The sequence below is a fragment of the Sinohyriopsis cumingii genome, chromosome 17 (assembly GCF_028554795.1).
Source record: "Sinohyriopsis cumingii isolate HCF-2022 chromosome 17, ASM2855479v2, whole genome shotgun sequence".
In the NCBI taxonomy this organism is placed as follows: domain Eukaryota; kingdom Metazoa; phylum Mollusca; class Bivalvia; order Unionida; family Unionidae; genus Sinohyriopsis; species Sinohyriopsis cumingii.
Window position 1 is genome coordinate 47,825,230 of NC_142977.1, and position 24,220 is coordinate 47,849,449.

At 35.3% G+C, this 24,220-nt stretch overlaps 1 protein-coding gene and 1 long non-coding RNA gene across 4 annotated transcripts in view; one reads left to right on the forward strand and one right to left on the reverse strand.

Annotated features, from left to right (window-relative positions):
- Positions 1–24,220, forward strand: part of LOC149778559 (uncharacterized) — an 83,323-nt gene that overhangs the window by 2,196 nt on the left and 56,907 nt on the right. The window lies entirely within an intron of this gene.
- On the reverse strand, positions 9,567–16,811 carry LOC149778560 (uncharacterized). Of its 3 annotated transcripts, none has more exons than XR_016415351.1 (3): positions 16,605–16,811; positions 14,056–14,193; positions 9,567–10,463 (listed from the first exon to the last, which is right to left on the reverse strand). It is a non-coding gene; the product is annotated as an uncharacterized LOC149778560 (long non-coding RNA). The 3 variants fall into 3 exon arrangements; XR_016415350.1 differs by lacking the exon at positions 16,605–16,811 and adding an exon at positions 16,450–16,596; XR_016415352.1 differs by lacking the exon at positions 16,605–16,811 and adding an exon at positions 15,696–16,424.

A 24,220-nucleotide genomic window follows, 5' to 3' on the forward strand; every position in this document is an offset into this window, starting at 1 on the left:
CAAACTGTCTGTCACTCACAGTTAACGTGTAGTCACCCCAAATTACGTGTTTTATCTGTACTAACAACTTAATGAAAGACGACCGAGTACGTCCCAAGACACGTTTTCGACGCGAGTTTAATGTTAGAAAAGCAAGAACCTGAAGGAAGAAAAAAAATCAAAGAGAGTTACAATTTTCTCAGATGACCCCATTGACCCGTTCTGACGAAATATACTGTATATCATAATATGAAATAGACTGTAATAGTATGATTGACAGGGTCCTATGTCAGAACGGGTCAATGGGGGCGGGGGGGGGGGGAGGGGGGTAATCGGAGGAAACAGTGTCACCCGGTACGATTTTGTTCCTTCAGGTTATTACTTTTGGTTTAACAGTGAGCTCGCGTTGAGCACTTGTGTTAAAGATTTATACTCAACAATACATTGGCAACAATCATGACGCTCACTGTACCTTCAAATTTCCCCGCCACGTTTTATTTTTATTTTATTTTTTAGAAACAGAAAATTCGATTGTTGCAGATGACGAATGTCTGTTAAGTGCAACATATAAAATATGTTATAAATCAAGAGGTAATACTGGAATTCTCATCCTCACCATTTTACGGGCTATAATCCACTACGCTCTTTTATCCCCTCTGGCAAAGAGATTCTTACGCCTCATGAATATGCATTAACTTCTTACTCGGTCACTGATAGCACAACTACAGTACACCTTTCATACCATTGTGACCCAGCATGACCTTTTACATATGCTATTTGAAGGATCCAATCACAGTTTCGCTTTCAAATATGGTTCGGAACAACGAAAAAAAATGGCGAATTACATTGTTTCCCATCTGTTTGGCGTAACGAAACTAAAAAAACAACCAAGAAGACACAATAAACGTAAAAGATGTTTTTCTTTCAATATGAACTGGCATCTTGAAGACTGTCCGTTACCTAGCACTTCCCATTAAGTCGACGGCGCACTGAGATACACACCCCAACCTTAATCTGTGGCATACCGTATTGGGTGCTGATGTCGTGCCACGACTCGTGTGCATAACTCCTTTTTTACACATAATATGATATACATGGCGGACAGTATAACTGGCAGAGGAAGAGCCATCGACCCACGGGAAGCTATCTGGCAAGCTTTCTCGCATACCTACATAGACCGAGCCCGAGATTCGAACCCACGTCCTCAGATACCGGTGAGATGGCAGTGATCAGGAAAGGCAAGTGCTTTAGATCACACTGGGGACCCCGTCAGTAGCTGATCATCAGCCCATTACTGTCGGTCCGTCAAAAGATCCCAAGATTGTCCCAAAAGACACTCAGCTACCCAGGATACATGTATAATGTTAAATAAATAGAAAAAAAAATTATTCTTTTTTTTAGTTGCTGACAAAATCATTAAAATTCCTAATTGTCTAATTTTCTGTTAAAATTGGTAGAGTATTTTCCTTGTCGGTAATCAACAAAGGAAATCAATCTTTGGGTCATTATATAGGTAAGGCAAGAAATAGTATGAGAAATGTAAGGAAAGATTCTTCCAGAAAGACGAAGTGCTGCATGGTTAATAAATAAGAATCACTGGGCACAGCATTAGATTTCTCATTTATTTTATATTCTAATTTTTTTTTATTTTCAAAATACCTATTAGAACTTCCAATGACAAAGATAAATGTAAACTCGGTTGAGCTATATTCATACTTATTTAAATCTTTACAGTATCCATAAGAATAAATGTTATAGGCACTCTTATATTTAAAAACAAATTGTATGACATAGTAGAATACTAAATAGATCTTAATTAAATTAATGCGCTACATATTATTCTCATAATCTACAAAAATAGATGCTCTGGAGAGTGATATTTAAAATTAAATGTTGAACTTTACTTTTGACAATGAAAATAATTCACATAAAAGACAGAATAACCATGCTGCTACATTTAAATGCCATTACCATTCATTTTGCAGACTTGGTTAAGTGCATAATTATAATGGTGTCTTTCATGTACCACCAATCAAAATTTGTTTCTTGATTTTCTAGAGCAACACATTTGGAATGTGGAATGGGACATCAAATATCTACTGGTAATGTGTATTACATTATCTTATATGATATCAAGAAGAAAAGGAAAACACACTTAAAAATAACTTTAAAAAGATATATATATATATATATATATATATATATATATTGAATTCCATAACGAAACTGCATACAAGTACATAAAAGGTAGAAAGAAAAGAAAAGAAAAAATACAAAAGAAAAGAAACAAAAGGGGCTGTAGAAAGAGTGCATTCTCATTGTATGGTCTGGATACATAAGGACAAATGAAAAAAAACGTATCTTCCGTTACTTTAGAGCGCATTTAATATTCATTTATACATGTTTAACATATTGCTTGTATTTAGAATACAATGCATGAATGATAACACTTTCACTTTTTGGCACTAGATAATCAGCATAAAAATATTTCTTGAATTTTCAGTTTTCAATTCTTGGGTATTTAAGATTACAATTCAATAATTTCTATTCATTTTGATAAAAGAATTTAAAATATTAAATATGCCTTTATGTGTATTATGTTTGTTATATACAAATCATGGGGGTGATTTTTCACTCCGTATAACTATGTGTTACAACTTTTGGGCACAAACATATGGAACAATCTTTCTGATGAGAGAAAAATTGTAAATCTGGCAACGTTCATTTTGTGTTAATTTCTTTTGAGTTGTTGCTGTCCCAAGACAAATGATGCAACATGCAAACAACTACAAACTTCAAACTTTTTGCAGTGGATGAATCACTCACAGTTATATGAGAGACATATTTTCCCTCTATATTTATAGTTTTCTTATGAAATATTTCATTATCGCAAATAATATAAATTAAATAGGAATAATCATCATCAAGAAAATAATGAACAAACTTGTTTTCTTCAAATGAATCGAAGGTTGAGACATGGTGTTAAGTGGCACAGAAATGCCAAAATGGATATAAAGTCTTTCATTTTGGAAGCAATGTGTCTTCAGTAGAATTTTACTACTTGATATATTTAGTACGTACTTGATATATTTAGTACATACTTGATATATTTAGTACATACTTGATATATTTAGTTGGCTATTGTGCCATTACACCTATTCTTGTTGACATTAAATTGGTATTTATTCCAAATCCAACACCCATATCTTACACTTCATACATTATCCCCACCCCCAAAATGTGATTTAGGTATATATAAGTGGACTTGTAGTTTTAACATTGTCCACAAATAGTTTTATAGTCGGAATGGATTTTCAATACTGTCTTTAAAACTGATAAAGCATATTGTTTTCATTATTTTTTGTCTTGCTGCCATGTGTATTGTTGCAGTAACAGCAACAGTTGGACATCAGATGAGTGATCTTTTATCTCAAACTTTCTAGAACCACTCTCAAGAAGGAGCATCATTAGTCATAATATACTTGCATGCCACATTTCATGATGAGAGTTTAAACTGCTTAAGAGATGTGAACCATGCACAACTTTAAACTTGAGAAATAGCAATAAGTTTGGTGACATAAATACTGCTACCCATGTCTATCCCATTTTGGCATTAATATTTGTATATGCATTTTCCGATGTTGACTGTCCAAGTTCACGGCAGTCAGTTATAAACTCATATTAGTTGCAATGATGAATTTAGTTGTTGGCCCTCAAGCCCATTGCTTGTGGGTTTTGAGGAGGGCCAGTTAGTACTGACAGCAGCATATCCATGGGGTCATTATGTACTGTAAACATGTACTGAAGTTATTTATTACTTGATTTGGACAGCCAGATGGCTTTCTGTAATTAGTCAGTTCCATGTAAGCTGCCCAATGGAAAAATCATTATGTCACCCCCTGTTGATTCCAGGTTAGAGATGAAAATCCAAGCACTCATCCTGATGAGTGAATTGCAAGAGTTAGTTGCCCATCTTTATTATACTCAACAAAGTACACTTCCTCTTATGCTCTTACCAAAAGAACACAGTCTAATATATGGCTCCATAGATAAACAAAAAAAGACAAGGGCTTATCACTCAATTGCAATTACACCAATAACCCTTGATTTCTTAGTGGTGTTCATGTTTATAGTGAAACCTTTTAAGCAGTCTAGGTGTCATAATTTTCCTTTTCAATATGCCAACATATACCTTTATAATTTAGATATGGGAGAAGTTATGAGACATAGAGTGTCAAACTTTAATGATTTTTGTCTGGTGTGGCATTGTTATGCTTGTCCCAGATCACCAGTATTTTCAAGACTGCAGCTTTATTAATAAACTGTCATACTAATGTTAAGATGCCAGCAGATATTTATGTTAATATGTAGTAATTACTTTTCACAAGAAACATGTCAGCAACTGTAACCTGCATTCGAAAGAAGCAACCAAGCCATGTCAGTTTCCAATGACTTTCATACTAAATGATCCATTTTGATAAACCACCATTCTTGAGAGCTACACATGGGTACCATAAAAATGGAAGACTGCTGATTGGCCAAAAGAACTGGAGCATTTCTGATTCATTACCCCAGCTAGATTATGTTAAATCAGCTGTAACCTGTACCGAAGTTTCCTACCTTTTGTCGGTCTAGAACATGTTGGAATGTTGCTTCAGGTCACCTGTATTTTCAAACTGAGGCTTTATTGACATATATTCATATCAGTTGGAAGATCCCAGCAGATATTTCTATAGGCATGTAATTGCTTTATTTATAACTTACATGTGCCACATATAAAGCTATGTTAAACTTGGGTGATTGTTATGGATAAAAAATGCATTCAAATTTATTTGCGTGGTGCATGTGTGTATCTACTTATCCCAAACAATTTGCACCCAGTCAGGATGAGTGGTTATCCTATATACATGTACCTCTTTTTAACATTTTGAAGTACAATGCCCTGGGGGATAACAGAGACTGACACTTAATAGGGTGAAGGATAATCTAAGTTCTACTGTACCAGCATTGCTTTAGGATAAAACTCCATACATTAGTTAAACTATTGCTTTGGGAAGAAATGTACCTTTCATTACATTATTTGATGGATACATTGACTTGTACTTACTTATTGACACATACAACATGCCCAATGGCCATCATTGTTGATTGAGATGTTCAAGCTCACAAGGTGCCAGCAGCTGATCAGTATGTGCACTATTTTGTAGAACAGTGAAAACAAGAACCGCCAGAACATATTTTTATGAGGTTGTGCCTGCATCTAGTTACACATTTTTAAAGCTGGTGTCTATTTTTACACTAGAGAAACTGTAATGGGAAATTTATTTTAAGGTGTGAGGTAATATTAGTTAATCTTTGCCATGAGAATTGTCCTTTTTGTTTGTTGAACAAGATTTATTTATCGTGTACTTGGTACACTTTACATAATGTATGTTCAGTTTAATATTTTTATATGTATTGCCAACATCCTATCAAATAACTTTCAATGAATCTGTTTGATCCCAATAAGCCAATTAAATTATTGCACATTATTGTTATTACTGATCAGCTGTGGCTGTAGGAATATTCCCTGCCCCACCTTCTGGAACCATTTTGTTAAGTATTACCATCAGTTGTGTTTTTTTGATTTATTTGACCACAAAATGCAGTTTTCTTGTTTAATTTTCATTGTAATCATATATTATGGATATAATCATCAATCACCTTACTTGTCCACTGAATTGTCTCAACAGGAGTTAATTCCCCTTGACCATTACTTTAACACATTAGTATAAAATCATTAGTACAAATTCAAATTAGATTACCAAAATGAAAGAAAGAAGTAATTCTTTACAAGAAATATATATTTGTATTATGTAATGAAATTATAGTGGCAAGAGCTCTTGTAAATGCAATGCTAGACAATTTTTGTAGCATTATGTCGATTTTTGGATGTAATTTGGGTTATAGATTATACAGCTTTACCTTACTTCAGATGTGCACCTATAAAAATAAAACTGCTACCTCTGCTTCAAGGCTCTAAGTGACACAAACTTCCAGGTCCAATAAATATGAAATTCTCAAAGGATGTGCCATTTCTCCCAGTGATGCAACCCCATGATGTACCTCAATTTCTCCCAGGATGCTTTTCCCATTGATAATCTGGTCAGACATGACCAGTCTGTGCAATAGCTAATATCTAGACTTAAGTAAACAGGCATGAATCCAGTGCGACTAATTAGTAGTTAATCGTTATCATTGCAATTATCTTGTGAAAAGGACTGCTCCTCTGACATACTTAAAAGAAACCGTGTTCTGTTAATTGTGTATCTAAGCACCTGCAGAGTTGATTGGCAAATAAATAATGCCCTATTGTGTTGTCATTGTTGTTGTTGTAGGGTTTAATGCCTTTTTTCAGCACAAGATAGGCTATACATGGTAGCAGTATAAATGGTGGAGGAAGAACCCAGGACAACCCCAGAAATAACCACTGACAGGCACAAAAAGCTACTGGCAAGTTTTCTCACATACCCACGTTGGCCGACTATTTTGTTGTAATGGTGTTTAAATTAATTTGGTGATGATGCAAATATAGATCATGAATGTAATCAAAGCATTTTCACTGTCTGATTTGGACAATAGTATCAAAGTATCACTACGCAGTAACAATAGTAACTTATATTTTATTGTTACTTCTATAGGACTGTATTAGTAAAAACATATTTTGAGTGCCTAAAGTATGTTGACTTACCAGGATGAGTCGGCAAAATCTGTTTTCATTTTTTGGGAAATGGACCTTTGATGAAAATGAACCAACAAAGGGAAGAAAGAAAAACCACAAGGATGTTGTTGTTGTTGTTGTTGTTGTGGGGTTTAACGCCTTTTTTCAGCACACGATAGGCTATACATGGCGGCCAGTATTGATGGTGGAGGAAGAACCCAGGAAAACCCCGGAAAGAACTACCGACCCACGAGAAGCTACTGGCAAGCTTTCTCACATACCCACATTGGCTGAATCCGAGACTCGAACTGCCGCAGACAGAGGTGAGATGGCAGTGATCCGTAACGAAGAGCGCTTTAGACCACTCGGCCACTCGGGGCCCCCCACAAGGATGAAAGTTCCATTTGATTTATGATACTTGAGTACAAGTATGTAATGTTTGCATGAATTTATCTTGACAATGGTTTAAATCTGCCATATCAAGCTACATGTAGTTAGGTACTATACATGTGCCAAGATTAATTTTTCTGTAGAGCTCATGTTATATCCCACCATTATTCCTTGGGGTCATTTAGCAAGGCATTTGACATGCTTTATTTATTTATATATTTATTTATTTATATTTATATATTTATTTATTTATATTTATTTATTCTGAATTTAGTTATATTTTGCACATATGCTGGTTGATATATTTCTTTATTCCTGTGTTTTATTTATTGATGATAATTCATATTTATGTATACAGTATAGTGTAATGCCAGGTGTTTGCTGATGTGAGTTTCTTTGATCGGAATGGGGATTATTATTTTAATTGTAGAGATAATTGCACAGCATTTTTATTAATCATTCTTGGAATTGAAACTACTTACTGACAGATTTTTTTAATTTTTTTTATATAATAGCTTTTAGTATTGTTTTAGAGATATAAAAATAAGTCTTAAATGTATGTGTATTAAGTTTAAAACTTTTATTTACAGAAAACTTTTTTAAACTTTAATATTAAAAATATTGAAGAATTCAATCCAGATATTATTAAAATAATGAGCATTTGCTTTTCATTTTCCTTTCTATCATTTTGAAACAGAGAGACTCCTGAGTTTAATCCACTGACTGAAATATTGGTGGTAGCCTCTTTGTGGAATTCAAGTATAAATTGTACAAAAATGAATTGATAACATTTATTTCATCTCTCTCTCTCTCTCTCTCTCTATATATATATATATGTTTCTCTCTCTCTCTGTCTGTATATATATTTATATATCTATTCATTCATTGCATGTCCTATCGCTAATATTACCTACTCTGGCAAACTTTATTTTCCCTACTTTGATAATAGGTATAGTTAGTGTACTTTGGACAAATGGAGACTTATTTTTCAAGCCCATTTGAGCTGCCATTTTGATCAGCTGTGTGCATAGATATGCACCATTTCCACAACTGTAACATGAAAATAGCATAGAGGTATGCATACTTTCTCTCCAATATGCATGTTGGAAATGCAGACAACATCACCTTACACCTGCCACTCTCTCAGAAGTACTAGTATGTAATACTTTCGGTCTCTGTACAGGTGCAGGAGAGCTTATATTTTACCATGAGCAATGACACAGTTTGCCTAGAATCAATGTTATTATCAGAGGCTATACCAAATATGAATCATATGATATATTTTTAAGACTTGTTTCTTTTAAAATTTTGCTGGTACTTTTAAGTGTCAGTCCCATATTACCATAGCATGGATTTACAAGTTTGCTTGCCCAGCTTTGGGTCAAATTTGCTTCAAACAAGACTTGACAATGTGAATATTTACTATTTAAAGCAAAGATGACAAATAGGGAATAATATTTGTATTTATAAATACATGTATTTGTATTTTAACTAAACAGTTACAGTTTATTTGTAAAATTTACTCATATTTGGAATTTGCTGACTATCAGATCCCTGCATAGCCCAAGGAATTTTGTGAAATTTTTTATTCTGGATAATTGGCTTGTCAAAGAATATTTTGATGTATATCTCCAATTTTTTTAAGGTGAGTAAGTGTTAATTGTTTATGGCATAACTTGTGAGATTTCTTTGACAGGTGTGTTTGGAAATAAAAGTCACTCGTCTTTAACAGTTAGCCACCAGAAGTGTTACATTCAAAGCATGAGTGTTGTACCAAAGATGTAGCAGTAACAAGCATTGTTTATGATCTGTTTACAGGAAAATTATGGGAGGCCTATACATACTTCTTGGCAAAAAATTAAATCGATAGAAATAAGCGTTCTCATTTTCAGTAGTTGTCTTGTAAAATATTTCGACTTTTGCTGATTTCAGGGTGACTAGATAATAAATGTTAAGTAAATGGAAAAATAAGTATTCATAAATCTCTCAGTTGCAAGTATAATTTAATCGTTTTCAAAAAAGTCTAGTTTGGATTATAGTTGATGTAGTTGCTGAGATGAGCCTGTTACTGCAGTATCATCATTTTTCATGGGGTACCCATTTTCATGGTTTTTGTTGTTGCCCCAAACCATGAATTTAAATCCCCAACAAAAAATGAGCCACTTAGGATGATGCCCCCCCCCCATTTCCTTACAGTGTTTCATTCCTAGAGATTAACAGCTACTAGCATTTCATAAATCAAGGTCAATACTGTAATCTGGTAATTAAATATTAGCTCTACATGTGTTTGTTTTACTTTATTTTTTAACGTTTTGAAACAAGAATTATAAATAATTTTATATTGTTTCAATGCACACGTTTGACAGCTGTAATTTTACAGTCACTGCCTTAAATCGATATGTGACGTAAGTAAGGATAGAGAGAAAATAGAGAAAAAGCATAGCATTTAAAAAATAGTAATACTGAAAATGAAAGAAAAAATAATACATAATAACAGTACATGAAAATTATATTTAATAATTATTCAAATCGATCCTTCATTCGAATACAAATGTTGTTGAAACATTTAAATCCTTCTGAAAGCACATTTCATTTTATCCATGCATTTTTAATAAAAAAGAACAACAATCCTTTAAAACACTATTAATAATGAAACACTATATATATATATATATATATATATATATATATATACACTAATTACAGCAGAGTATTAAAGCTCACACTTCACAGATTTTTGGACCAGCAGCACCTCAAAAAAAAGCATACATGACAGACAAACCAAAATGTCTCTAAGTTTTATCTTACAAAATCTCATAATTTAATTCCTTTATTACCAAGGCTTTTTAACCTCCAATTTGACCCATATGTTTGCATAACAATTTACACCATTATTATCTGCATGTCTAAACTTGTTTTTCCTCATTAATGCACACAATAAATTAGGTCAAAATCATATCTCAGAGACCCTATTATTTCATGGTTACTTACACTCAGCCCTTAATATCTGACTGATATCAAATATGTCGGCTTTTACAAAGTGTGTGTTTCCTGCAGTCAAGCTGACCAAACATCACACATACTGAAATCAGAAACCTACACTACACAGTCACCATCATATATGGATCTCTCTGGGAAGGGTTTCTTGTATTCAACTTGCACTGGGATGGAGAAATGAAATAGTATTCTCCTTGCTGACAAACGTATTGGTTTATGTGATGATGGATATATGTCCTGAATTGTCTGATACACTTCCTTATGCAAATATTTATGTTGGTGAATGTACTTCACATTCAAACTGGTCCCAGAAGTCAAGCATCTGGTTTCTTTGGTGACATCTATTATACCATGACAATGTTCTGCAATAATGCCCTTTTCTTCCTTATGTTATTTTCTGCAAGAAAATAATATATATAGTTCAAATTCATGGCATGTGATTATTGTGCATCTTGCATTTGACATCAATTTTTATCATCTTTTAAAATATGACATTCTTGATGGTACCTACATTTGTAAATTAAGGAAGGAAATTTACTGTTATCACAGAAACTTAGGTTCATTTTATATTTAAATTCAAGGTATGTAGCAGCCACATAATCAATAAAATTGGTACCAAAGAAAATCAATGTAAAGTAGAGCCTGTCTTGAAAGACTGCCTCTTCTGTCAAAACATAATGGTCTCTCAAGATAGGTGGTCTCTCATGACAGGTCATAATGCAATAAATTCAATAAATCTGTGCAATGAGAATCTGGTCTCTCAAAATAAGTAGTCTCTCAAGACAGATTTTATTTTATCATGTAACCACACTGATGTTCATTTTATTTGCACATAGTGGTTTTTGTATTATGTTGTCTTATAACCTGTAAGAGTTAAATTTTCCACATGTTACTGTGACCAATTTTTATTTCATTTTTAATGTTAGTCCCATAATCTTGGCTTGACAAGTTTGTTGTTCCAAAAGTATTTCACCCATATACATTTGTCCATGAGGAGTATGTCTTTTCAGATGTTACTGAAATTTAACACACATACATGCAATAATAGATATGTGATGAAATTTTCTTTTTAAATGAGTGAAATTTTTTATTTTAGGTATTCAATTTAAACACAGACCTACATATTGCCTGCATCAGGACATTATGCATCATCAAATAGGTCCATGCAACAATACCTCTCTCCAATTAACTTGAAAATTCCAGGACACTCATGGGACATTGCCAAATTGGTCCTAGTTCTAAGTTGCCATTGAGGCACCATTGGGATGATGTTGACTTCTAATTGGTTAAGTTACAGTAATGATATTGATGATGAAGAATATGGTTTCTTGCACAAAATTTTAGGGGCTTAAAATTGTTCTTTTTGGACCAGACACCCCCCCCCTTCACTTTAACGGCTAATAGCATGAAACACAAAATGTAAACATCACCTGATCACCTAAGTGTGGCATGACAAGAATGGCTACACATATATTGGCATAGCTAAAACAAATATCAGCAATGAAAACAATGAACTAAGTCATCTAAATCTAGTTATAGGAAGCTCCAAAAATAATACTGTGATTATTCTAACAGATTCCCTGGAAGGCAGTGCAATGTCCAAAGGAGAGCACTGAATACTGTACATCATTGTTTGACTGAAAATGTGTGTAAATTAAGTTCTGATTTTTGTAACAGTTGTAGAATTAATCATGTACTGTTTTAATTATTTGGACATACCATATTGGATATATGGATCAATAAGCCTTCATAAGGTAGAAATTTATTTTCTTTGTGGAAAAAAGTGTGAGGGGGGTTTTCTGTTAGAATACCTATGGCACATAGTATTGTGGGGGTGATCTAGATGCAAAAGGGAGTCCCAGTGTTAAAAATTTATGGGCCCATTCGGGATTTTAACATTAGGCTGCCACTTTTTTAAAAATCTAGACACAGAGTGTTTTGGCAGAAGTGAATGTGTCATTGTCATTGTGGCCATTTTCTAAAATTTAGCAAAAATAATTTTTCATCTCCTACATCATGTGCACACCAGAATCTATCAAATAAATATACTTATTTTGAATAATACTTAATGTATGTTGAAACGTGTTTGCATAAATTGCTAGTTCTTGCTTTGCCTTTGTCCATCTATGTTTAGGATTGAAATATAATCGCATGTATTCATTCCAGATATGGTTTGGATTTATTTACCGTAACACAGTAGTACCATTTTTCATTACTCCTCACAAATCTACTATTTCTGAATACAATAATTTTAGCTTTATTTAAATTAGCACATATTCTACTATTTTCACAAAATGTCTCCAAGTTATTAATCTGCCTTTATAAAAAAAAGATGACTATATCAGCAGTTGGCAATATTATCAGCAAACACAGTGCTCTAATGTCAGACATTTCTTGATAACAAAGATAACATTTATACACTTTTGTAGGGGTACAGACACTGAAATAGTCTATAAAGACACTGAAGAGAAGGGACTTAATATGCAGCACCCTTTGGTGCCAATATCACGTGTGAAGAATTCTGTATACTGCCCTTTCATCTACCCAAATGAACTTTGATTCTTGTATACCAAGTCTAGAATATTAAACAACTTTCTACTGATACCTTCATTGACTAATGAAGTCAGTGATTTTACATGATCAGTAGTCAGAGGTCAAAAGCCTTGAAAAGTCTACAAAAATGGTAAAAACAGCTTCCTTTTCTATTCGGTAGCCTATGCGGAATCCCACCAGAGTTTCTTCAATTTTATTTTTCACTTTGTACCAATTCATAAAGACAGTGGTTAAAAATTCTGGAAGCAATTTTGGTCATGATATCAATAAGAGAGATAACCATGTAATGGTCATCAGAAGAGCTATTTTTTGTGATAGGAAGATAATGCTTTCTCCCCATTGTTTAGGAAAGTGCCTGTGTCAAGCATTTCATTAAACATTTTGACTGAATAAGGATATATGCTTGGGAGTCATGTTTTTTATATCATGAAAGTTTTTATTCCATTCTGTCCAACTGACTTTCCTTACTTTAGAGTTTAAATACTTCTGAGAATTTCAGTTTCTGAGATGAAATAAAATATCATTTGGAGTACAGTCAAAACAGTGATTAAGTTCTGAGTCATTACAATAAAGAAACAATCTAAATTATTCATACCATTGATGACACAAGATCATGCCACTACTCTGCTCTTGTTTAATCAGCTTCCAAAACCTTGAGACATCACCCTGATTTTATTCATTCTTTTTCTTTTTTTGTCATTTAATTCCTCGCATAATCTGTCAAATTGTGAATGGAACTGTTCAATTTCAATTTAAGGAGAGAATACAGTTTAACCTTTTTTAAGGGATCTCCTTGTTTATCCCACCAAAAAGTTGTATTATCTTGACTTTATTACACTGTAACAACATATACATTGGCTGACTTGTGATATATATATATATATATATGTGTGTGTGTGTGTGTGTGTGTAATTGATACCTTGAGCAACTTCATTATTCTTATTTTCATTCCATCTACACCTGTCCAAGATTTCACAGGTAAGCCTTTCCTGTGATATTTAAATGTTTCTAATCTCCTGATCATTCATTGTTATTCTAATGGTGCTAATAGCAGCATCAATGTTGGGTGTATTTGAGTGTGTGTGTGTGTGTTTGGGGGTGTGTGTAATCACAACAGTCTATAGCTATTTGGGAGAGGTCAATGTTTAATCAACAAACATTAGGCCATGTTGGAAAACTGATACACTGCTTAGAATGTGGGACCTTGCTAAGTTTACAAACTGACAAATAAATCCAATGATACATGTACACTGAAACTGACCACACATATATGAATACTTGGCAATTTAACAGGGAAATATCTTTTCAGCTTCCCATTCATTTACAACTGGCTTTATGGTAAGTTGTAAGATTCTGTATACACCAAATATGAACTGTGAAAAATTCAGTTCAAGAGAGAAAGCAGTTAGACTGCTTGTCTTTTAATATGTACATACCAAAAACACAACTCTTGTGGACGCTAAATCTGCCTGTCAATCTCTTGTCCAGATGAGTATCTGCATGAGACTGAAGTTAGTGCTTCTATCAGCATGACCGATCAATTAATCCTAATATTTTACCATGCAAATTGAGACCTGCAAAAAGAAAAGAATCATGTGATACCGAAACAATTTTAATACTCTGTATAAACATGAGATTCTCAGTGGAAAGACTGTATTGTTAACTGCAGCAAACTTACTGAAAAAAATAGAATGTCTCAATCCCATAAAAGATAATATTTATCTTGATGTGAAAATCCATGTACCTTTACCTTTGGTTGATAAAGTCAGAGTATCTCTGGTTTTGAGTAGGGAAATTAGCAGTCAACAAGGAAATAAAGACCCACTCTTTTGACAATTTAACTTGCATTCTAGCTATTAAATGAATTGTTGATACACTGCCTTGTGAAAGTCAAATTTTTGATAAAAGGAAAGAAATGGTCTACCAGTCGAAAGAAGCAACATAACAGGAAACAGGTATGGCCTGTCCACATAGGCAAACTAGGTGGTTACCTAGGGCACAAAATCTGAGGAAAAATATGGGGGTGAGGGGGTGCTGATAGAATGGTTTGCCTATGGTACCAGTTGCTGGCTATTCTTGGGCCACCCCTGACAGGAAATTATATGCAATTTCATTTTAGAGGAATGTTGTACCATGGACAAGTGATGAACATACAGCATAAACCCAACAAAATATTTACCTCAGAAGAAGACCGCTCCGGTGGCCTAGTGGTTTGAGCATCTGCTTTGGATGCAGGAAGTTGCGGGTTTGAATCCAAGCTAAGTCATACCAAAGACATAAAAATGGTACTAACAGCTGCCTCACTAGGTGCTCAGCATGAAAAGGTTAGTGTTAGGATTGGTCAGCCTGGTGACTGGGTGGGACATCATGCTACAGGTCTGAAGCATGATGCCACAGTGCTAGACATCACTATAAACTGCAGTCACATCTTAGTGATATGACTGATTTTTTTTAAAGCTCTGTTAAAAATCCAAATCACAATCACACACAAACATCTCAGAAGAATCATTTAGGTCAATCATTATGTCCAAAACATTCTGCCATTTATTTTGAAGATTTTTCCCCTTTGATAACTCACCCTAGAATTGTTAAGATATATACATAACACTGACACATTTCTTATTATCACCTAAGTATCAGATGTGAATCTAGGATGTCAACTTCACAGTGCATTCATGAAGATAGAAACAAAGCTGGTGTGCTAAAATGCTCATTCAACCCCAAAATATAGTCTGCAAAAAGACATAAGCAACACAATTTGCAACACTACTCCACTGGGAGAATTCACCGTCCATAATAGTATGTTCATTTATGATTTCTCTGAAATGTATCGGTTCCTGTGGAGCTCAATTTCTATGAAGAATGCATGGCAACATGTTGGGTAACTGTGTGTGTCTGTACTGAAATATGAATAATATTCATTAAAATAGGGGTCCAAAGCTTGACACCCACAGAAAGGGCAAGAAAATACAATATAATAACCTTCACTTTCCTATATCTGGTAAGTTAAGCCAAAAATATGCTACTTTGTCATGATATAAATAGTTAGAAGAAAGAGGTACAAAGTGTAAAATACCCCTCTACAAAGTCTTCTATGCAGCAGAGATTATGTTGAAAATGGAAGGTGGTATAACAAGCCCACTGCTTACAAATTACATTCAAATTTTCTTAAAGGTGTTGTTGTTGTAGGGTTTAATGCCATCTTTCAGCACACGATAGGCCAGTATCAATGGTGGAGGAAGAACCCAGGGAAAACCCCGGACAGAACCACCGACCCACAAGAAGCTACTGGCAAGCTTTCTCACATACCCACACTGGCCGAATCTGAGACTCGAACCCATGCAGACATGGGTGAGATGGCAGTGATCTGTAACGGAGAGCGCTTTAGACCACTTGGCTACTTGGGGCCCCTCTTAAAGGTGTAACACACTGTCAAATATTGTTGATTGCAATTTATCTGTCAGCCATAGTCTATGTCTGATAAGTAAATTGTATAAAGGATATGCCCCTGTGTGCAAGTGTGGTGATGTCTCTCCTATCATATATGTGAGAAAGCTTGCCAGTAGCTTCTCGTGGGCCGGTGGTTCTTTCTGGGGTTTTCCCGGGTTCTTCCTCCACCATTAATACTGGCCTATCGTGTGCTGAAATATATAAGAAAATATTTTGTAATAATCATAAAAAGTAAAATACACATGTGAGGTCAAAAAGGTCATTATTGTGGGATAGCTATATTAAATCAAAACATGAGAATATCATTAACCTGACCTGACAAGTTAATGGCAGCACGTAACACCAGAAGAAGTTCATGGACCCCAACCCCTACTTTATACCTGCATTTTCCAAGTCCAGTGGTAATTATTTACGCCATGTGATGGCCACAGTGCCCTTTTCCTAGCTGATTATTCTTAAAAACAATGTGTACTAAACAGCTTGATGCAATTCAAAGCAGTTGCCATCTAATCCGATTTTGAGATAGTCTGCTTACCTTCAACCCAAGTGTATGGGTGGCTAGCTCTTCTTCCTAACCAAAAGTTTGTATTTGACTCTCTGCATAGTAGTAGTGGAGTAACTTGCGGGACGAAGAGGAGTACTTATCACGTGTCAGTTTTAAGAAGAAGACACCCCCCAAACACCTAACTCACAAATATGTCCATATCTTTAATCATTGAACAATATTATATGAAGAAGTCACATCATAGACTTGAGTTGAGGAAATTTACGAAACTAAGACTTGCGACCTAACAATAATTTAGGTATATAATTCACATTACGGTGTTGAGGTCGAGATGCAAGAATTTTTTTAAAATTCTTTTTTATTGTTGAATGAATTGTTTATTTTGATTTATGGAGGATTTAGCATTTAAGTAATATTCAGTAAGCTATATACGCTGTCGCAAACCTTGTTGTATCGGAACTGGAATTTACACTCGGCCTAAATCGTTCTACCTGTACCGTGTACTTACCATCGGTCTTTCCACAAGCGTTATTAATAGGTCTAGCAGTTATATTGGTGCACTTTGAATTTTTGGAGGAAAGTTTTCTTTCGTTATAGATTAATTGATCAAAGAAAGTTGACAATTTTGTGCACTGGATTATAAAGTTAAAACTGAAATCTTATAGTCATTTGAATTCAGGTAGGCTGAAAACAACTCTCTCTCTCTCTCTCTCACGCGCGCGTGCGCGCGCGAGGGTGATGGTAATTATTTGTTGAGAATGTAATCCGGTATTCCATAAGTTGTAAAGAAAAAACTCTTATGCACATCAAGAGAAACGACAGAAATCAATTTCAGCGGGTCTATCAACAAAGACGTCGGTCCTTCTAATATATATATATATATATATATATATATATATATATATATATATATATATATATATATAATAGGAGAGACATCACCACACCCTCAACACTAAATTAAACTGTCAGTGCATACTATTCGAGTACTGACCAATCCCATGTCAGAACGTTTAAATGAATTTGAACGTGGTAATGTTCTGAGCCCTCGATGCTGATTGCTGATGATAAATTTATATGACCGTTTGTTCATCATTTCGCATTATAAATAAAAGAGGTTCAGCATTCTATTTTACATTTAAAACATTACCACGTACTTTTAAGAAGGATGTTACAGTCTGAGGGGGTTGGGGTATATTTGACAAAAATCTGCATTAAAAAAAACTCTCTTAGCTGGTAAATTTCGCACAATTTCCCACTCTAGCAAACGCCCACGAATCATTTATTTCAAATCATGCTCATTTTGATCTTGTAGTCGGGTGTCAAAGTCAGGCATAAGCACACTTTCTACATTATTGATTATCGGATTCTCTACTGCATCTACTTTAATGCTGCAACTACTTCTGTCTTTGGAACTGCACGTCATCAGAGATGCTGCATGGATTTTATCTAAAGAGGATAGCTACACCCTCGTCACCTAAATAAGGAGGGGGTAGGAAAGGGTGGTGGTAGTCAAAGTTAAAGATATATCTAACACTCAAATATCCATCTATCGTTCTTTCCTGTTCCTCTCTGTTAAAGTTCGTTTGAAATCAAAGTCCTCATGATATCTCTCCTCTGTTTGTATAAACATTAATCTGTTGATTACTTCTGAACTTAATCTGTTCCTTATCTCTGTATGGATATTGTTACCTGCTGAGAATCCTTTTTGCAGTTTGCTGTCTGAAAGGACATATTCATAGCTGGATTAGTCAGCTCGAACAAGTTGGAAAACTGTTCTTTATCAAAGTATATCGTCGCTGTTTACAATTTTCCACAGTGTATAGGAATTGTCTCTTGGACATATCTGCTCAAAATATGATTTTTCACTAGAATGAGCTCTGCCAAACCTTCTTAATCCGTGCTTTGCTATTAAGCAAAGATTTTTTTTTTTATCTGCCTAACGCAAGAGAGGCTATACATGGCTGCCTGCATAACCAAAGGACCCACGGGAAGCTTTATCACATACCCACATGGTATGTTCCATAATGCTGTCTTAGGATTTCAAATCGATCATTGCCATACTCTGAATGTTCAGACAGAGGCATTTTGTTTTTATAAAAAGTATCAATTTTTTAATGTCGGTTTAGATTTAGTGTTTATTGATTTATCTTAACCTTGGGAGTGCTATCCAGTATTTTGCACGGCATCCCTCAGGGCTGAAATTTGTGTATGTATTTTAATATGGCTTGGTATTCTGTTCGTTTCTACATTTTATTTCAAATACCAACGAATAGGAGGTTGATTGTCATGATGTCTTTTGTTGCTCATCCATTACGTACATAGGTCTCGTATTCAACATCATGTTCGGGTTAAAAATCACTCGCTGAGATTTTCTCTAACACCTATTCCGCTCCAATAATCCGGTATACATCAACAGTTTAAAACTCGTCGTCATCATCGTTGTCATGAGCCCGTATTTGCCAAATAAAATCGTAATCTTATGAAAAAACATGTTGGGTTTTTATGTAGCCCGTATTCTAAAATGAATATGTAAAACTTCCATGCTGAATGCCTGGGTAGAATTCCAAACGCCTGTTCCAGGACCCAACTACCCAGATTTCCAAATGTATAAATAGTGATGTAACTAGAAAACATACCAATAGTCGTACATGTCCGAAATGACGAACACGACTAAAATTCAACAAGTCAGTCAGTCAGAAAACATACCTATGGAGCGAGAAACGCTACAAGACCTCTGCTGTTGACGCGACTTCTGTCACCATACGTACTTTAAAGGTTAACAGCTAGATAAAACCAATAATGCTGCGCTTGTTGCATTTTTAAATGCGCTAGTTTAAACTAATTTGCAGAAGAATCAAAATATTCCACGCAGTGGACGCTGGGAAAGTAAACCGTTGCCCAATAGGTTCCAGAAAGATTACTATCGCCTGCGTTGATGACTTGGTCTCCAACATCTTTATTATTATTATTATTATTATTATTATTATTAAATTTTTTAGCCGAGAACAGTGGCCTATAATTGATGCACTTTACCGCGGACGGACCTCTACATGATCATTATCGCTGTAGCCATGCGAGAAAATACGTTTATTTTTTATAAAGAAAGGCCCGATTGCGTGGTCATCCCAAGATAATATGTATGACATGCAATTCAGCTGAATTGAATCTATATTGCTGTTGAACTGCTGCATTCTGCTTTTCAGTATATATTGGTTTTATATTTAACCACAATTTTTTACTTGCAACACTTATGTCCAAATTATCGACTTTAGCGAACTTCTACTTCTTTTGTTTTGTCTTTAACTTTGCAGATAATTTGAAAGTCCAGTACGTTAGATAACGAGTGAATGAGATAATTTAATTGGATCATTTTTGCCCCAACCCCACCCCATCCAGGATTTTACCTCTAGATATGTTTTGGCCTACATCCACAGAACTGTATAGCTCACCACTGCATGTTTGCCCCTCCCTTACCCCGAAAATAATTATGCGGGTAACCCAGGTAATATACCTTAGGCTTCCTGTAAATAATACTTTTTACCCAGACCTCAAATAAATGCCGGAAAAAATAGATGATTTAAATTAAGTATTTTTCCGAGTTTCTTTCATAACTTACCAATCGTAAAGACACGTACAGTTTAATTTTTTGTTTGTTTTTGCATTAATTTCTCCACGTGTTTCTTTGCTTTGATGTTAATTTCATGTTATGAATATATGTAATATCAGATATTCTTATTAACATTCTGGCATTACACGCCTTTTGATTCAACATCACATGTTGACAATGAGAAATTATAAAAATAAATGTGGGAAAATATTCGAATAACAGTTTATAAACTTTATCAGTGATCAAGGATTTAATGTCGCAAAGACTTTGTCTCAAAATATAATATTTGCCATGGATTGCGAGTTTGAAAATTGCGAAAATGTTTACGGATTCGTGCAATTGGAGAGCAGTTACATGTGCGAGAAAGTATGGCAAAATGATGCTGTGCTAAATCATAAATCTAGTCTTACTTTACAAAATTTCCAGCCTTGCAAATGTGTTCATGTTTGATATTTAGTATCTGACCATTGTAGAACGGGACAAGCACTAGTCCATAGTCCTCCCTTTTCATTTGTTATTGTTTAAGTGAGAGTGGCGTAATTTTAAAAAAAGAAAAAGAAAAACCAGCAACAACTGAACAAATCCCCGATGGTGTTCACCTTCATTTTTAAAAACTAGTTTACCTCCACCCCCTCAATGTATTACACAGAAATTGACGGACAGACAGAAATAAATCCTTGAATTTCATCGTTTTAATAAATGAGACCCAAACAAAACTTGTTCAAGTCCACGATTGCATAAACACTGCCTCAAGATTAAAAACAAACAAATAAACAAACAAATATCGACTTATTGTTAATTTCCAGTTTAGGTCCAGAAACTGTTGACCCTTTTGGACATGGTGGCCTCCTATGCCACACCGTAATACTGACATAACAAACACAACAAGAAAACTAGAGTAAAACAGGCACAAATACAAACAAATGCAAATAAAAGACAACAACCACTCAACCCCTACATGACATATGGTATGCTCAGTACAATTTTTTGGTGTACTTTTTATGAAATATTGTTTCTTTAGATAAGATTGACAAAAATATTAATAACGGGCTTTTATATAAGGAATGTGTGTGAGTTTGTGATTTGGATTTTTAACGTAGCTTTAACAATTTTTCAGTCATATCGCTACGATGTCTGCAATGTGACAGTTTATAGTTATGTCTAGAACTGTGGCAGCATGCCGCAGACAAGTAGCATAATGTCCCACCCAGTCACATGGTCGACCAGTCCTCACAAAAACTTCCTAATACTGAGCGTTGCTGGTACTATTTTTATAAGTCTTTGTTATGACTCGGCTAGGGTTCGAACCTGCGACATTTCGCACCCGAGGCGGACGTTCCACCACAGTAGTGAAGGGGGATATTATAGCGACAATGGGAATTAGCATTACAGACCCCACTGGGAACATATAGCGACAATGGAAATTTAACATGGAGAAAATTCGTGGGAACATATAGCGACAAGGGAAATTAACATGGAGAAAAATCGTGGGACTTGAGCGTCAAGGGGATTTGAACATGGGAATAGGGGACTGTATAGCGTCAAAGGAATTTAAACAGGGTGGGACTGTATAGCGTCAAGGGAAATTGAACATGGGATTTTTTTTTTTTTTTTTAAATTTTTTTGAAAAAAGGGTAGGCAATTGAAAAGTCATTCTCTTTTCGAGAAATTTGGCTGGCCCTGAAAAGGGCCTTTGGGTTTATGTTAATGTATTCATTAACATAAAGGGCACCGCATTGGTCTTCTTCTTGTCCTTAGGCTGCGTCTTACTGTTGGTCCGTAAATCAGCACTCTTTTCAGACATCCTTGTCTTTCAACGTAGATCCTACGTATCCACAGGCTGGTGTTTGTCCTGTGGACAATGGTCCACTTGGATCGGACATATGAGCATGTCCGTTCTAAACATCATGGAAGACACAAGGGTGGATGACTCAACTGTGGTCCACATCTTGAAGCGACGAGAACAGCTGAATCAATGCAGTGAACTGCGCTTATTTATAGGTAGAGGTAGGATTGAAACGGATTGAGTTCATTCACCAATCCAAACATGCGTTACAAAATTCAGTCAGCTTGCATCCAATCAGAAGAGAACAGTCTGTGACGTCACGTGGTCTAAATAGATTCGTTAGCGCTTATGTGCAGTCAATCTATGCGACAGTGATTCAACATGACGGAAACTCAGAAAACGATCCATTGGGGTGCACCAGCAGGGGAGACTGCCCAAGGGAACCCGGACTTACTTTCAGAAGAGGTGAATTGGGATTTTGTGGATTTCCTCTCCTCGCAAGAATTTGTTCCGGAACCTTCGTTACCTTCTTCATTACCGCAAGTGGAGAATTTTAGACAGAGACAGAAAGAAGAATTGGAGAAATTTATACAACGACAAAAGGAAGCGGAACAAGCTTTTCTCCTACAGCAATAGCAGCAAGAAGAAGAGGTAAGAAAAAAACAACAGCAAGAAGAAGTAGCAGCAAAGAAACAAGAGGGTGAAAATCAAACGGTCACGGTACTGTTGGACATTTTAGCGGAGTTAAGAAGTCTGAAACAAATGTATCAGACTACTTTATCACGACCGAAGAGAATACGACCTTCCCGAGCTAAACACGTCAACCCTGTGACTAAGCCTACCGTACCACCCTTAGTGATTTCAACCCAATCATTATCATCATCAACATTACGCAGTCCATTAGTAGGCCTTGGCCGTGGCAAAGGCTTAAGGCAGTTAAAGTTGATTGCTTAAACTCACCCCTACACCAAAATAAAAAGGCCCTTTTCAGGGCCATCCACATTTCTCGAAAAGAGATAGCCTTTCAATTTGCCAATAACTCAAAAAAACCCCACCCATTTTACCCTTATAGTACGTTTCTGTGTATGAGTGCGTGAGTGTACGTTATTATTTTAAAATCATAACTCAAAGACACTTACCTTGTATCATTCATTTATTCTTTTATGAATATTTACAATCCAATTCACAATTCACAATAGAAAACACTTTAATTAAAAGTTCATTGACTTCTTCTCTCTCCTTGTTTAGTCTCTCTGTTTTTTAAATTTCTTCACCGTCACACTCTTTTCCTCTTCTTCTTCCTCCTCGCTTTCTTCCATTCTTCTTTTCTTCTCCTGTTTCTTTTTCTTCACCTGTCTTCTTTCTTCCTCAGAAGAATCACTCTCTTCTTCCGAAGAATCCCTCTCTTCTTCTGAAGAATTCCTTTTTTCTTCTGACTCCTCTTGTTTCTTTTTTGGGCAATCTGGAGACCAATGTCCTTTTTCTTGACAAAAATAACAGGTATCTTGACTTTTGTCTTTTTTAGCCCCTGTTTTTGTTCTTTTTTGACGGTTTGGACACTCTGAAGACCAATGTCCTTTCTTCTGACAGATATAGCAAGTATCTTGACTTTTATCTCGAAAGGAAGGAGAGTAGTCCGTAGGCTGGTCTGAAGAGAATTTTCTAATGACCCCTCGCAAAGCTCTGACGAAACGTTCGATTTGGTTAGTCTCTTCCATCGTTGTGCTCGGCTTGAGAGTGAAATGAATAGTGAAAGGACAAGACACACACCCTTTTATATACGCTGGTCTGCCATGACTATAAATTAGTCTATGGTGTTTAAACTTGAGTCATTTGACGTTTTGCACTCAAGATGAAACGATCCTATTCATTTGAGAAGAAAGAAGAAGAAAGTAAGAGGCAGAAACGTGATCTATCGCCTCGTACCATGGCTGAAATCTTGGCACAAATTCATGCCAGTGATTTTGAAGAGGACATGAGTGAACCAGAATTCGAACCCTCTAAACCAAGTTCACCACCCTTAGTCAACCCTGAAAAATACTATTCCATTCGAGAGACGGAAAAGCGCTCCTCTAGAAAATTTAGAACCACGGCTTACAAATACACGGTGAAGTTTAAAGATTTCAAGGCTGAAGTGCCGTTAGAGAAAGCCGAAGTGTTCATCACTGGGGTGTGGGATTCTTTGCTCACCGCACTCAAGCGACAATGTCAACCCAAAGAAGACGATCGCTTGAGACTTTCCATACAACA